At 32.6% G+C, this 16,769-nt stretch overlaps 1 long non-coding RNA gene across 1 annotated transcript; it reads left to right on the forward strand.

The window, feature by feature from the left end:
• The first annotated feature begins 485 nt into the window (after positions 1-485).
• On the forward strand, positions 486-14,870 carry LOC134727227 (uncharacterized). Its single transcript, XR_010108740.1, has 3 exons — positions 486-567; positions 13,162-13,280; positions 14,552-14,870. It is a non-coding gene; the product is annotated as an uncharacterized LOC134727227 (long non-coding RNA).
• The last annotated feature ends 1,899 nt before the right edge of the window (positions 14,871-16,769 follow it).

Below are 16,769 nucleotides of genomic sequence, written 5' to 3' on the forward strand. Positions count from 1 at the left end.
TCAGGGGTTCATGAAGGGATGAAAATAAGTCTTTCGTTTGTGTTACGATTTGAATAGCTATCAATTTATTAATTTATGTTGCAGTATAAAAACAATATTAGGTCAAGGTCAGAAAAATATAAACTTTTTTTTTGCTTGGCGCAAAACTGGGGAAGGGCTCGGTAGAACCTCGTCCTTCCCAAGATTCTTAGCCTCATACAAAAAATATGTATGAGACTGCGAAACTGGGATAGGGCAAGATTTAAATGCGCCCTTTCTTTCCCCAGTTTTATTCAGAATACTAAAAAGTTTATATCTTTATGACATTGACCTACTAATATTGTTTTTTTCTTACTGCAACCTAAATTAAAATTGATTTTTAAATCGTAACTGTTATATATTATTAGCATGAATATCAAACTGTGTGTATCCCTTAATGAACCCCTGATTGCGGAGAAAGTATTGCATGATGAAATTGACATTGCATAAAATATTGAAATCAACAACAACGGAAGCCCGCAATGAACGGTGTTTTAATCTTTTGCTGACGACAACTTCCAAATCTCCATAGGACCAGGATTTTTTAAGGTAAAAAGTTACAAAATATATCAATGTAGTTCACATTTCATTTGGTTAGTATGGTGATCACGAAATCAAATAACGTGTTCAAACTTGGGGCATTTTAGTTAGTTGCAGAACATGTCCGTCCTGGGACAACTCGGACCGTCTAAAAAAGACAGCTAGGACCATCTATAATGACAACTCGGACAAAGACAAAAGGAACATGTTTACTAAGTTTCAAGTTGACTTCAACTTCATTAAAAACTACCTCGACCAAAAACGTTTACCTGAAGTGGGACAGACAGATGGAGGAGTGCACGCACAGACCAGAAAACATAATGCCCATAATTGAGGCATAAAAAATTGTAAAATAACAACTTTAGAAAATTATGTATCAAGTATATTGCAGCAAAAAAGGCTAAAAAGGGCTAAAGAGAAAAACAGTATCAGCGAATACATTGGTTGACAGAAAATTAGACTTTGAAATAAATAAATAAATAAATAAAAGATTTAAGGAAAAATAACTAGTCTGATGAGAAATATCTAAATTGATACTTCTTTTTTTTTTCCAATTTTGAGTATATATAAAATTATAACGTAAGCATAAAATTTGCCTCAATGTAGTTACTGCCCTGTAATAAAAGTGAGGTATGTGTATCTGACACAATATAGCTCAAGTTAAATGAAACCCTTTTTCAGACATTTCAAGTATATTTTAAATAGTATTAATAATTTTATTATATGAACTTTTCGGAAGTGTTTCACGACCTTTTTTTTGGGAAAAAATGAATTTCATGAAGAATCTGTGGCCATCTAATACTTTCGAATAGACCTGCAGAGTTTATTTTCAATGCAATGTAAGTCAGGTTATGTATTTGAAACTACCACAGAACAAATCATTTATTTTTGTGATTATCAAGGCCCCCCCCCCCCCCGAATATTAAACAGTTGCCTCCTTAGAAGGACACTATATGGACAACTAGCTGGATAAATGATAAAACACACGGACAATAACAGTAAGGGTACGACCTTTTGTTATTCTAAGGATGGGAATGGGGCAGCACGATTTTTTGCGGATTTTTTTAATTATTTTTAAAGTCTTAACTTGTCGCTAAGCATGCCTATTGATTCCAGCTCTTACCAGGCCACCATATTTACATTCAAAGACCTCCTGCCACCTCCCCCTTTTGACCCAAAAATTAATTGATTTTCTACTTATTAAACACGAGTTTAAATTGATTGATTTTTAGTTGTTTGCTTTTAATGTCAAGCGACTAATATTTCATATATAGTTTAGACAGGACGCGAAATTTAAGGTCATGTACGAAAAATGTATACAATATCATAACAAGTAAGGAGATGTGGTATGACTGCCAATTTGGCAACTATCAACTGGAGATTAATGAAGTAGTATTATCAATTATAACCAACCGTGCGGCCTTTGACAAAAAATGACAAATACCCATACTGTATATCAGTTATAAATAGCCACGACAAAAAAATGTGAAACAATTAAGATGAAATAAACTAACGGCCTAAGGGACGGCATCAAGAGTTCAATGAAGTATAACTAGAGGCTCTTAAGAGCCTGTGTTGCGCACCTGGGTGTATTAAACAAAGGAAAACGATGGATTCATGACAAAATTTTTTTTTGGTGATTGTGATCTGTTCGTAGATCATACTTTACTCATCATTCTTGCTACTTACAATTTTCTCTATTTGTAAGGAACTTGGCCCTTTAGTTACAGAGGAACACATTTTGTAAAAACTTTCCCAAATTTACCAAATTAATGAAAATTGTTAAAAATTGACTATAAAGGGCAATAACTCCTAAAGGGATCAATTGACCATTTCGGTCATGTTGACTTATGTGTAGATCTTAATTTGCTGAACATTAATGCTATTTGCAGTTTATCTCTATATATGATAGCATTCAAGAAAATAACCAAAAACGGCTAAATTTCTTTAAAAATTACCAATTGGGGGACAGCAACCAACCAACCAGTTGTACAATTCATATGATTTTTTTTAGAGCAGATATATAAAAAATATACTTTAATAATGATTTTGGCTCAGTTTGGTTGAATTTGGTCCAGTAGTTTCAGAGGAGAAGATTTTTGTAAAAAATTTACGAAAAATTGGTAAAAAAGTGACTATTAAGTGCAATAACTCCTTAAGGGATCAACTTACCATTTCAATCATGTTGATTTTTTTGTAGATCTTACTTTGGTGAACATAACGGCTGTTTACAGTTGATCTCTATCTATAATAATTTTCAAGATAATAACAGAAAACCGACAAAATTTCCTTAAAATTACCAATTCAGGGACAGTAATCCAACAACCCATGATTGTCCGATTCATCTGAAAATTTCAGGGCAAATAGATCTTGACCTAGTTAACAATTTTACCCCTTGTTAGATTTGCTCAATGCTTTGGTTTCATTTAACCCCTATGTTCTATGTTTAGCCATGGAGGCCATCTTGGTTAGTTTTGTTAGTTTGGCGGGTCACCGGACACAATTTTTAAACTAGATACCCCAATGATGGTTATGGCTAAGTTTGGTAAAATTTGGCCCATTAGTTTTAGAGGAGAAAATTTGTTTATAAGTTAACGACGACGGACGCTCAAAATTCGGATTTGTGGACATATTTTTCCTGTCGACAGGAATACATAACTTTTTTGTATTAAAAGATAAACAGATAAGCATTATCTGTGTTATGCTAAATTATTTGTAAATTCTGTTTTATATATAAAATGTTTTTAAATGTGTGCAATTTGTTGTTTTTTCTTCTTCAATTAATAATCCATATTTTTTAACGAAAGTTTACTTTTGAACACAATTTTTATTTGTTTTTTTAAACTGAAAAGTTTTAAATGTCTGAATATCTATAGCTATATTTTTTCTTTTTATTAAACAAAATTTGGCTAATTTATAAACTCTGCACTTTCCCTCTTTTTTGCCAAATTGAGTCCTGTTACCAGGAAATGGTAAACATATGGGGCTAAGGGAAGTAATATTTTTTTGTTAAGCTCATGTGGCTCTATTCAACTAATAAAGTTTAATTCTGCGGTCACACTAGGCAACGATCGCACTACGATCTATGAAAAAATGCAAATAATGACGATCGTAGCGCGATCTTGAAGATCACAGTAATGTCGTATCACGGTCGTGGTGAGGTCTTCAAGTTCGTGATGAGCGTATACAACTTTGAACATGTTCAAAGCAATCGTGGTGGAATCAGGTATTAGTGAGTTCGCACTAAGGTCGTGGTAAGATCGCAAAGGTCGCTGTATCATTATAGCGAGAACGTAGTGAAAGCGTGATTCTATTCGGAGAGACCAGTACCATAGTGTGGAAACGGAACTGTACGGTTTTCTAATAATTTGGTCATTCGGGAGACTGTCAAAAGGGGCCCCGACATTTGCAAAATAACAAGTTGCTTGAAGAAAATTTGATGGTTTCTTATGTTACTATATATAGCTATGTAAAGTTTCTGCTTCAGGTTTTGGTAGCTTAAATATTCTCATAAAGAAGCAATAAAATAATAAGAAAGCTATGTGCATCCAAACGTTTTCCTTAGAATGATGGAGCTCCATGATGTGTGAAACGATCAAAAAGGGATCAAAAATGTATAAAAAAAACGACGAAAAATGTCTAAAAAAACATCAAAAAATCAATGTTTGCTACTTGAATTTCCACATGTACCTTTTCTGATATATAGTCGTACCTGTCTGAAAGTTTTGAAGTCATTGTTCCAGTAGAAATCCAAATATATTCATTTTCTCCATGTCGGATATTTTTATTGACTGTACAATCGCTTGCAAGTTTACTGTACAATCACTCTGAGCCTTCCTGAACAATATCAATGAGAAGAACATAAACCGTGTACTATCTCTTCTGCCACATTCATGATTAGTTTATGTTTTCCATGATACTTCTGTCATATAAATATTTATCAAAACTACTGTAATCCAATGCTGCAACACATGTCTGGAATGATTTTCTCTCCTTTTTTTGTTACAATTTAATATCAGTAAGTTATTTTGTATTGTTGTAATTTTTTTATACCTAAATTACACACTCAAAAGTTGAGTCTGACTGAGCGGATCCGGCATGAGTGGAGATTGAAACCCCATTCAAGTTTTTCGATTTTTTTTTATTTTGTGGAATTTCAGGGTGTTCCGTGGTTTGGATCCCGCACCTGATCTGATATCGTCATTGATAGTAAAAATGATGATCCGATCATTCAACTGATTTTTTTTATAGTTTGGTCTTGTTTTGTGAAAGTTTTTTTTTTTTTTAGAAATGAGCGCACACAGACATTTTTAATCCCGCCAAATTCTGTATGTACCTGTTTTAAGTCAAAAGCCCGTAGTTCAGTGTTTGTCGTTTTTTCGTGTATGTCATATATGTTTTTCGTAAATTGTTTGATTATGAATTAGGCCGTCAGTTTGTGTATTAATTCTTATTTTTCATGTCGGAACCTGTTATTACCGACTATAATTGCTTAAATCCATTTATTTTTTTAACTTTGAAAATCCTATCACATCTCCTTCTTTTTATATTGAAGATATAAATAATTATGGTTTGATAAAATGTTGTTCTCACTAAAAAAAAAGTTTTCGTTAATTTGTCGGATTCTATAGTTGGGACTATTGAAAAGTTCCCGATATAAAAAAATCATGTTGTTTGCTCTGTCTTTCAGATAACAAGGCCTCTCCAATCCTTGATAACATTTAATTTTATTTGAACTTTTTCTTCCTGTAGTTATAGCTTGTAGTAAACAGAAATCTAATTGGAAATTATACCACATCTTCTTATTTTAATATCGTGTTTATTGACATATAATACGTGTCTTTTCTTGGATCCGTGGTTACCTACCACCATTTCACATTCGAATTCCTTTATCAAGTTACAATATCCCGATCCTATGATGAAAAATTCTTTGTTTTATTGTTTAAATATGTATTTACTATTTTTTTTAAATTGCTGGTCAAAAACATATTAAGTAAAATTCGAAATATGCTAATTACCCTTGCAGAGCATCTAGTCACCTTTTTTTATATCTAAATATTTATTTTGTACTGAGGATTATTTTCATTTTTATTTTAGATTAGATTCTTAACATATTTTGTACTGTCCTTTTCTTTTTGTCTTGTATACTTATTAAGTGGTTGTTTGTTTATGTGTTCATTTTGTTTTTCGTTCATTTTTTGTACATGAGTTAGCCGTTAGTTTTATCGTTTTACATTGTTATTTTTTTAAAGTTTTATAGCTGACTATGCAGTATTGTTGACGGCCGTGCGATGACCTATTGTTGGAAATTTCTGTCATTTTGGTCTCTTGTGGAGAGTTGTCTATTTGGCAATCATACCACATCTTCTTTTTTTTATATTTATTGTATACATTTTGTTTTTGTCTCTGATATAGTCACCTTAAAAGGGTTCCTTGATAGGATCTTAATTGTTAAAATGACTGGTTTTGTGCTTATTTTCATTTCAAATACCATATATGAATATAATAGGACTGACAAGGAATATGGAACGCCATAGCTGTGTCACAGTGGAAAAATGGACAAAAATTTATTTTGATACTTTTTGGACATTTTGTTAAAGATTTTGTAAAACCAGTGATTTTGTTATATTTGCAATATTTCACTAGGGATTTTGACATTTTTATTGTGCAAGATTTAAGTGAAGTTTAAAAGATTAAACTAATATAATTTCATGTTTTAATTTGTTTTTTTTTTAAAATGGCGACATTTTACTTCAAAATGATCTATTATTCCTGAAACTCCTATAACACATGTTATAGTAGTCTCAGATTATTCGTATTTGACAAGCCAAGGCTTTAATCCCATAAATAAGTCTGTATGTTCTATAATTGTTAATTATTATCTACATGTATGTGTTAATTTTTCTGTTATCCCTTATTTGAATTTTCTCACTCATTTAGAGAAATATTTGTCAAGTACAAGTAGTTTTGGTTTGTTATATAAACTATGTTGTTATTTTGATGTGGCAAAATGGATTTAGTATTACACTGAGCAGTCCCAACTCTGTACAATTGTATTCCATGCTGCACTTATTAAATTATACATCGCGCTAACCAGAGTCGTCTTTTGTTACAAGAGCTAGTCCCAGAGTCAGAGTCCGTACTGTTTATTGTGTGTGTGTGGTTCAAGACCAACACATTTCTCAGTCACAGATACACCCAGAATCTATTTGTGATCGCTGTCTTTCGTTGTTCATATTTAGTATATGCTGTGAAAATTTAATTATTTTCAGCTTTTTTTCTCGATTATGAGTGCCCTTTTTATTATGTTCACATGGTTCAGTAGTATAAAAATTATGTTGAACAATAACATCATAATGATCAGTAGAATAATCATTATATTGTGCAGATCTGGCATTATATTCAGCACTTTAATCAATATACTTTTGTCTTTATATTCAGTACTTTTGAAAATATCTTCTGTCAACATACTATTATATTATGTAGATTTCTCATTATGTTGATTACAGAAACCGAAATATTCAGTGGTCAAACACACTTTTTATACGCCCGTCGTCTTTAGACGGGACGTATTATGGTATACCGTTGTCCGTCCGTCTGTCCGTCCGTCGTCCACACTTCGGACAATAACTCAAAAACGCTTTCACCAATTTCCATGAAACTTATGTGAATTGTTTATATCTATTGACGTAAGCTCTCTTTCGTTTTTTTTATTTCAAATTTTAAGTTTTGGACTTATGGGGCTTTATTTATAAAAAAGGGGGTCCTTTGTCCACACTTCGGACAATAACTCAAAAACGCTTTCACCAATGTCCATGAAACTTTGTTGTATTGTTTATAGACAATATAGACAATATAGACAATAGACAATATTTTATTGGCACAAACGCATTTACAATAAATGGTAATGACCGAATGGATAAACAATTTGCTATACATGGTAGTAAAATACAAACAATTATATATATATGTGAATAAACGATTAAAGGTATAATGAAAATCTATTACAATAGATTACTTCTTGCATTAAAACAATTTGTTACGAAAGAGGAAGATAATTTTAGTGCCTTATAGGATGTATTATTAAGTATGAGATTTATTATATTTTTATCACACAATGTGGTTACACTTTTTCCTGTAATATTAAACATTTTTAATACAAAAGACTCTCTTATACTGGAGTAACCGCTACAGTGTAGCAACATGTGCTGTTCATTTTCAATTTCGCCACTTTTACAGATTTCACAAATTCTTTGGTCTCTGGGCATTTTTAAATATCTTCCTCTTTCAATGGCAAGGTTATGAGCACTAACTCTTAATTTACATAATGATGATCGATCTGATCTATTTTTTAAAGCATCAACATAACCTGCCCGTTCATTAATTTTGTAGACACTCTGGAAAAATATTAATTTAGGAGATGCTGAAATATTTGCATGTTGTTCCTGAAAACCCTGATCAGTTAGTCTTTGTTTTATGAAACCAAACAGGGGTTTAATAGTAAGGTTATCATTTGACAAATAAGATAAACCTAAGTTTTGAATAATAATATTTAACTTTTTAACCCATGGGTTGCTTTTTTTTGTAGCATTATATATTTGGTGAACTAAACTTCCTTCTGAAGTGATTAAATGATCCCAGAATTTAATGCTAGATAACATTATCCTATTTTTCAATGGCAGTCTTGCAAGTTCGGAACGACATGCATCATTCGAGGCCTTACAGTGTACTCCCAAGATTTCTTTAATAAATTTTAAATGCAACTTTTCGTAGGCATCACTGTCTTTAAATGTCGAAATAATCCTCCAGATTTGACTACAATAAAGGAGAATAGGGGCTACTAAGGAATCAAAAAGTTTTTCCAGAAGTTTACAAGGGTTATCTAATCCTATTGTTTTCTTTATTTTAAAATACGCTTTCCTAGCTTTTTCCATAAGCAAAGTGATGGCGACATTAAAACTGCCATTATATCTAATATTTATACCCAAGTAACAATAAGTATTAACTGTCTCTAAGGATTTGCCATTATAATAAAATTCGTTCAGAAAAGACTTTCCGTTTGAATTAAAAACCATTACTTTTGATTTCTCTGTATTGACTTGCAATTTCCAAGAAGAACAATAATTACTTAATGTATTGAGACAATTTTGCAAACCCTCTTTGCTATCAGATAATAATACAATATCATCTGCATACAAAAGTGCATTTAATGAAACATCACCAACTACAACTGGATCTGCATTGATATTTTCCAAGACTTTAAGTATATCGTTTATATCTATTGAGGTCAGCAAGCTCCCTTTCAATTTTTTTAAATTTCAGATTTTAAGTTTTGGATTTATGGGGCTTTATTCATAAAAAAGGGGGATTTTTAACACTTCGGACAATAACTCAAAAAGGCTTTCACCAATGTCCATGAAACTTTGGTGAATTGTTTATATCTATTGATGTAAGCTCCCTTTCAATTATTATAAATTTAAGATTTTACATTTCCGTGTTATGAATTTTTATGCTTAAAAAAGTGGGGATTTTCCAATTTTGGGACAATAACTAACACTTTTAAAAACAAGTTAAAAGAGCAACGGGCGTATCATGCGCTAAAGCGCAGCACTTTATTATCAGAACTGTTATCATTATGTTGAGTGAAATAAATATCATGTTCTGTAGACTGATCATTATGTTCAGTAAAATAAATATTATGTTCAGTTCAAACAACTTTATGATCAGTGGTCAAAATATTTTATGTTTGGTTCAAAATATATTATACTAGGTGGTTTATCAATTACTTTCAGTGCTTTTTTATACCCCCGCTTTAAAAAAGGGGCGGTATACTGTTTTACCTCTGTCTGTCCGTCCGTCCGTCCGTCCGTCAGTCCATCCGTCAGTCAGTCCGTCCCATGAATATTTTTCGTCGCGTTTTTCTCAGGAACTACAATACAAGGATTTCTAAAATTTGGTTTCAGGGTTTATCCAAGTCAGCTATACCGTGTGATGCGTTTTCAGATTGATCACTTGACAACTTCCTGTTTACCGAACACTTGTATGATTTTACACATGATAGCCAAGTTGAAAATTTTCGTCACACTTTTCTCAGGAACTACAATTCAAGGATTTCTGAAATTTGGTTTCAGGATTTATATAAGTCAGCTATACCGTGTGATGCGTTTTCAGATTCATCACTCGACAACTTCCTGTTTACCGAACACTTGCATATTTTTACACTATTTATATTATCCACTTGCGGCGGGGGTATAATCAGTGAGCAGTAGCTCGCAGTTTCGCTTGTTTCATTATGTGGTGGTGTTTGACTTCCGAAAATAACCGAAAACATGTATAATTTTTTCGGGTTTATTTTCATACTGGCAACATGTCGTCTGCTATACAACGTTCTCTTGTAGAACTTAATCTGCAAATCTTTCAAATTAAAATTTTTAAAGATGATAGGATAGAAGATGATCAGACTAGGTGTTGAAACTATTGGTGATAGAATAAAGATTGAGGGAAGCAATGCGGATGACTCTGTGTCTATATGACACAAACATTAGCAACTTTATGTCATCATAATGCCCCAAATAATTAGAAAAAGCCCCCGCATAGTCAGCTATAAAAGAGGGGGAAAGATACCAGAGGGAGTGTCCCCGAAATGCTGTGTGGTAGACAGTGTTATTAATTAATTATTAGCGCCCTTGGTAAAACTTCAAATTTCATAATTAATGTATTTCATTGTTAAATAATTTACATGAAGCATATAAGTATATATTTGTTAATTGCATAACTTTTGCTATTTGAATTCGTTGGTTAAAGATATTTATTTATATTGTAAAGTTTAATATTTGCATCGTCGCAAAATCTTTGGTTACCCTCTTTGTATACATTCAGTGAGAAAGTTATATATTTTATACATCATACAGACACCAAAATAGGAAATTGATAATTCTTGTCTATCCCTTTTTTTGATGCGTTTTGTTATTTGATTTAGCCATGTGATTATGGATGTTCCGAATTGAGTTTTCTCTTATACCCCAGTCCCACTAAGCCACGATCGCACTACGATCTGTGGAAAAAATGCAAATTTTGATGATCGTGTAGGTCACAGTAAGGTCGTACCACGGTTGTGGTGAGATCTTCAAGATCGTGAAGAGCGCTCAACATGTTCAAAACAATCGTGGTGCGGTCGTGGCGAAATTAGGTCGTGGTAGAAGCGTAGTGAAAGCGCATTAAGATCGAAGTAAGATCGCAAAGGTTGCTGTACAATCGTTGCGAGAGCGTAGCGAAAGCGTGTTTCTATTCGGAGAGATTGCGCTACGATCTCACAGCGACGTTATCACGACCTTCAGTTCAGTATTTAGTGATTTTACTCTCTACTCTGTTACCGGCCACAAAAGAGCTCATCAACCAGAGAATTAAGTTAATAAACACAAAGCTGTAATAAATTCCAGTAATTTTAAGTTTTGAAAGCTCTTTGGTATTGTATTAGGTACTTTAAATGAAAAGAAAAGTTACAAGTAACATATCATATTAGTTTAAACGAGTAAACACTAGGGACTATATTCGTGAACAACGAAGCGAAGAAGAGCAGACAATTGTGGTCTCGGTCGTATATTGGTATGACGTTGGCGTTGGCATTTGGTGTTTTCGCACTTTAACTTAAGTATAAGTGAATGTAAACATGTGAAATTTAAACACAAGGTTTATGACCATAAAAGGAACGTTGGGATTGATTTTGGGAGTTCTGGTCCCAACAGTTTAGGAATTAGGGACAAAAAGGGCCCAAAATAGCAATTTACTTGGTTTTCGCACAAGAACTTTCAGTAAACAGAATTCTATTAAAGGAGTAGGTACGGTAAGACTCCTTTTTGGCCCCAAAATATAGCAGTTTTACAAAATTGTGATAATGTAATCGTTAAGCCATTTATTGGAAAGTAGAATGATTCTGGTACATAAATATGGGCTGTTTTTGACAATACAATGCACATATATCGGGTACTAGCATCATAAAGTCACGCTAAATTACTGAAATCTTCACAATTTCAGCATTTTAGACAAATTTTAGACGGTTTCTGTCTAAAATCATCTTCGCTAGCCAAGGGTTACGAGAGAGCGGGAGTGGATCGTAACCCTTGGCTAGCGAAGATGGTCTAAAATGAAAGTGGCCGCATTCGTGTTCATCCATAATATTGAAATGTAAGTTGTATTTGATGATAATACATAATATATATAAAGGTTGAGGATGAACACGGATGCGGCCACTTTCATTTTTGACCAAAACCATCTGAAAAGTGACGATTTTTGGCGAATTTGATAGATTTTTCATATTTAAGCTTGAATCAGAGCGTTTTTAATGACTTAATCAGTTGAAATCTTTCACAAATACTAATTGAATCAATTGAAATAGACACTTAAGTGTTTAAAAAGTGTCTAAAATATTTCGTCAGATGAACTTGAAAATTGAGACCAAAATCGGCCCTTACCGGACCTACGTCTTTTAACATAAGGTTTATGACCACAAAAAGAAGGTTGGGATTGATTTTGAGAGTTTTGGTCCCAACAGTTTAGGAATTAGGGGCCAAAACGGTCCAAAACAAGCATTTTTCTTAGTTTTTGCACAATATATTTAGTATAAGAAAATAGAAATCTATGAAATTTTCACACAAGGTTTATGACGACAAAAGGAAGGTTGGGATTGATTTTGGGAGTTTTTGTTTTCGTATAAAGCTGCGCCCTGCGGAGCATCTGGTTCTTTTAGTGGCACAAAAGCGTGGAATTCATTATCCAGTGAAATGAAAAAATTATACTATAGGTGTTTTTTATACGACCTCAAACATTTTTTTGAATCGTATAATGGTATGATGTCGTTGCGGAAGCGCTTCATACCAAAAATGTGCGCACGGTCAACGCTTTTACAACCCTATAAAGTTACAAAAAGAAGCATTCAATACTTATAATTACATTTTTCAGCTATGACCTTAAAACACGAATTTTATAAATTTTGTATTTTATTTACCTGTGCACTTTATTGTGGGACCACGTGCTATCATGAATGAAAAGTGTTATTGAGTGATGCAATTGCCTACGGAATAACACGTAATGTGCAGTTAGCCAATCAAAATAAAGTATTATAATGAAACATACATCTAATGTAATTATTATTGCTTAAAACTTTACATACTTCTTTGTAACATTAATCTTAAGATCTGTACACTTTTTGGTTTTAATTCAAAATTTATTTTAGTGATATTCAGTTTTTTTGGGGGTTCATATGTCCCTCTGTATCTCAAAAACAATATATGGTTATTGCTTAAAACTTTCTCAAAAAATATTTATGATTATTGCATTAAACTATCACACAAGACGACAGGCGTATCATGCGCATCATGGCGCAGCTGTTTATTTTAACTTGTACACAATTTAGTTCCTGCATTTTAAGTTGCAGAGAGTTATTTTCCTCATGCTCTGGGCATGTTGGGCAAAATAATTTCTTTCAAGTCTTATCTATATATATTCATAAATTTTTATCCGTTATCATTGTCCGTTAACTTATCTAAAATTGTAAAAACTGGTTTCCTCTGCATACTGATGAGCTTAATTATTTTACCAAACTAGGGAACAAGAAATCTTCATAGGGATACATAGATTGAACATTTTCTAAATGGATCCACAGAACTCTGTGTCTCACCTGCAGTTGCTGCTGTTAGTGTAAAAGTGTGATGTTGACTATAAAAGTGAGTATATTTATCAGTAAAATACAGAATTTAAAAAATAATATTTGTGCATGCATCATACTCCATCCATGAACTATGGATAATAAAAACAATGTTATAGCAATGACTAAAAAATATTCATAGATCTAATTTTAAGGGTTAACTTATTATAGCTCTTCATCTTTTATATACGCTTTGGATTTTGAATAATTTGGCCACGAGCATCACTGAATAGATAAGTGTTGTTGAATGTAATGTTAAATTCTCTCTTATTATAACTAATTGGATAACTATATTTGGTATGTGCATACCTTGCAAGGTCTTCATGCCCGTCAGACAGTTTTCACTTGACCTCGACCTCATTTCATGGATCAGTGAACAAGGTTAAGTTTTGGTGGTCAAGTCCATATCTCAGATACTATAATCAGTAGGGCTAGTATATTCGGTGTATGGAAGGACTGTAAGGTGTACATGTCCAACTGGCCGATGTCATCTGACCTTGACCTCATTTTCATGGTTCAGTGGTTATAGTTAGATTTTTGTGTTTTGGTCTGTTTTTCTCATAATTTATGCAATAGATCTTCTATATTTGTTGTATGGAATGATTGTAAGATGTACATGTCTAGCGAGCAGATGTCATCTGACCTTGACCTCATTTTCATGGTTCAGTGGTCAAAGTTAAGTTTTTGAGTTTTGGTCTTTTTATCTAATACTATATGCCATAGGTCAACTATATTTAGTGTATGGAAATATTTTATGATCTATATGTCAGTCGTGCAGGTTTAATTTGACCTTGACCTCATTTTCATGGTTCATTGCTCAGTGTTAAGTTTTTGTGTTTTGGTCTGTTTTTCTTAAACTATAAGTAATATGTCAACTATATTTGTTGTATGGAAGCATAGCTGTACATGTCTGCCTGGCATGGTTCATCTGACCTTGACCTCATTTTCATGGTTCATTGGTCTTTTTTTAGTCATCTTGGTTAATGCTAAGTTTATGTGACAGTCTTTAATAAAGCTTTATACTTAGGACTATCAACATAATATCAATGATAAGTAAAGAAGGCGAGACATTTCAGCGTGTGCACTCTTGTTTATCTTGTTCTAGTTTATCATGGAGACTGCAATGATAAATTATAAATCACAAAAAATCCTTAATCTCACCATTGCACGTGTCAGAAATGCTAAATATATGGACTCATCTTAAAATTCCTTAATAATAACCCTGATTGGTAAGGTTACCGTAGTATTTGATGATTATTTAAGAAAATTGTACCTGAATTTTATTTTTAGATTTCAGCAACAGAATGAAGAATTCCAAGAGTCTAATACGGTTTATTAAACAGGATTTTATCATTGAATCAACATCCTACAAGAATATAACATACAAATAAGTAATTATGTGCAGGGAAGAGCATTTAAACAAAACTGTAAGAGACATACAGTGGTGGTGTATTTTTAAAGAGACCGAAAGAACCTATAATAACTTGCCATGAGTGTATATTTTCCAAACCAGAAGCTCGTTCATAATAATATACAATTTAAATTAAAATTATTGTATGAACATTACAGATAAAGTCTCAAAAGAGAAAATTTAGTTTTAAATGAAACATTTAAGTACAACACATTGAAATAGTCCTTTCCATGTTGTGTGACATGTAGAAATTTTATGCTTTCACCATTCATGTAGCTCCATATAGAGGAATGGGTCCCTGCCCCCTCCCCCTAAAAAAACGCATTCGTATCCAACAGCAATCAATCGATAAAAAACACCAAACAAAAATCAAAAGGGAAAACATACCATCGACACTTGATACATGTAGCATGCTCTGCATTGTGAATGAAAACTAAATCAACAAAGATTTTTTTATGTTTCTTTGACATGAGACAAGCAATGAGAAGGTTCCTACCTTAGTACAGGCGTTTGAATAAATTATTTTTAGAATATTAAGTTGATAAATGGATTAGAAAAAAATCTTTCGTCCTGTCTTTTGCAAGTAAGACCCTTTTCCCTGAGTAATTTGTTTCAAAGTTGATCAACAAATACAACTAAAATCCAGGATGCGAGTCATCCAAGTACATGACTTTGCTTGTCTTCTTGCTTTATTGTCGTGCCTGTGACATGCGAAAGATACAGATAACAATCCTACGGCGTTAGCTATTTGTATTGAGCTTGATATTTTATATGGTAATTGACTTTAACTAGAGGCTTCATACCTTGTGGCTTATACATGTATAACGAAAGTCTGTATTATGTCTGTTGGCCTAGACTGCAACTGCATGAAAACAAATTTCTATTTTTATTATGTTATTTTCTCACTTACCTATTAATGAACTACTGAATTGGACTATTTAACGGGTTTGTAATAACATGAGCAACAGGATGGGTGCTACATTTATATGTGGAACAGCATCAGCATACCCTTCAGGAGCACCCGAGATCAAACCCATGGTGGGATTCGTGTTGCTTAGTCATTAGTTTTCTATGTGTCTTGTGAACTATTATTTGTCTTATTTGCACAGGTCATTAGTCAATGTTAAATTTAGTTTTTTTGTCTTTTTCTTTTAGCAATACTAGTATATAAAACTAGATATAGTGTATGAAATGATTTTATGATTTAAATGTCTTGTCTAGCAGGGGTCATCTGACGAGTCACCTTGACTTTATTTTTTCATGGTTCATTGGTCAATATGTAATTTTCATTGTTTTGGCTGTTTCTTGTATGAGATAAGCAATAGAAAAACTATATTACGCGTGTATAATGATTGTCAGCTATACATGTCTTTCTGACTTACATTGGTTTATCTCACATTGACTTCATTTTCATGGATCTTTCACAATGTGTGATGTATGTGACACCTGTACTAAAACTCTAACCTTGGTCTATCAGAATAAAATAATTTGTGAATATAAAAGCAGGCGAAACGTTTCAGCTTGAACATTCTCGTTGCATCTTATAAGTTGTATTTGTCTGAGACATTATTGGTTAGAGCTTACAGGACTCACTTTAATTGTTGAGGACCAAGAAATTTGAACAACAAGAAAGAAATAAAGATAGGTTGTATAAAACATGCTCACGACCAAAAAAAAAGTCATATTTACTTTCTATAATATTATCTACAATATGTTCAGTTACTGTTAAATTCTTGAGAAGACTCGATTCGTGTTCATTTCCAATTAAAAAAAAAATCATGTGATAGCTCGATTCACTTTGGGTTCATAGGTAGAACATTTGTCTGTAGTTTAGATCTTTTACACTAACCGTGATTTTGAAAGTGTTTTAGGTCAAGGACAAAAAAAATCATTTTTTTGCAATTGAACACTCTTTTACTTGTAACGTAAAAAATGAAGAAAACCGAATAAGACTCCAATTAGTAATAGACTGAAATATCTTTTGTAGAAGTGTTACTGTTTTGTGGAGATTTAACTAACATTTCTTTTCATATTTAGAATTATGTATTTTAATTGGATTCTGCCTTACTACCCTAAAAACTAGTCCAGCTTTTCATT

This window comes from Mytilus trossulus, chromosome 7 (assembly GCF_036588685.1).
Source record: "Mytilus trossulus isolate FHL-02 chromosome 7, PNRI_Mtr1.1.1.hap1, whole genome shotgun sequence".
Lineage (NCBI taxonomy): Eukaryota > Metazoa > Mollusca > Bivalvia > Mytilida > Mytilidae > Mytilus > Mytilus trossulus.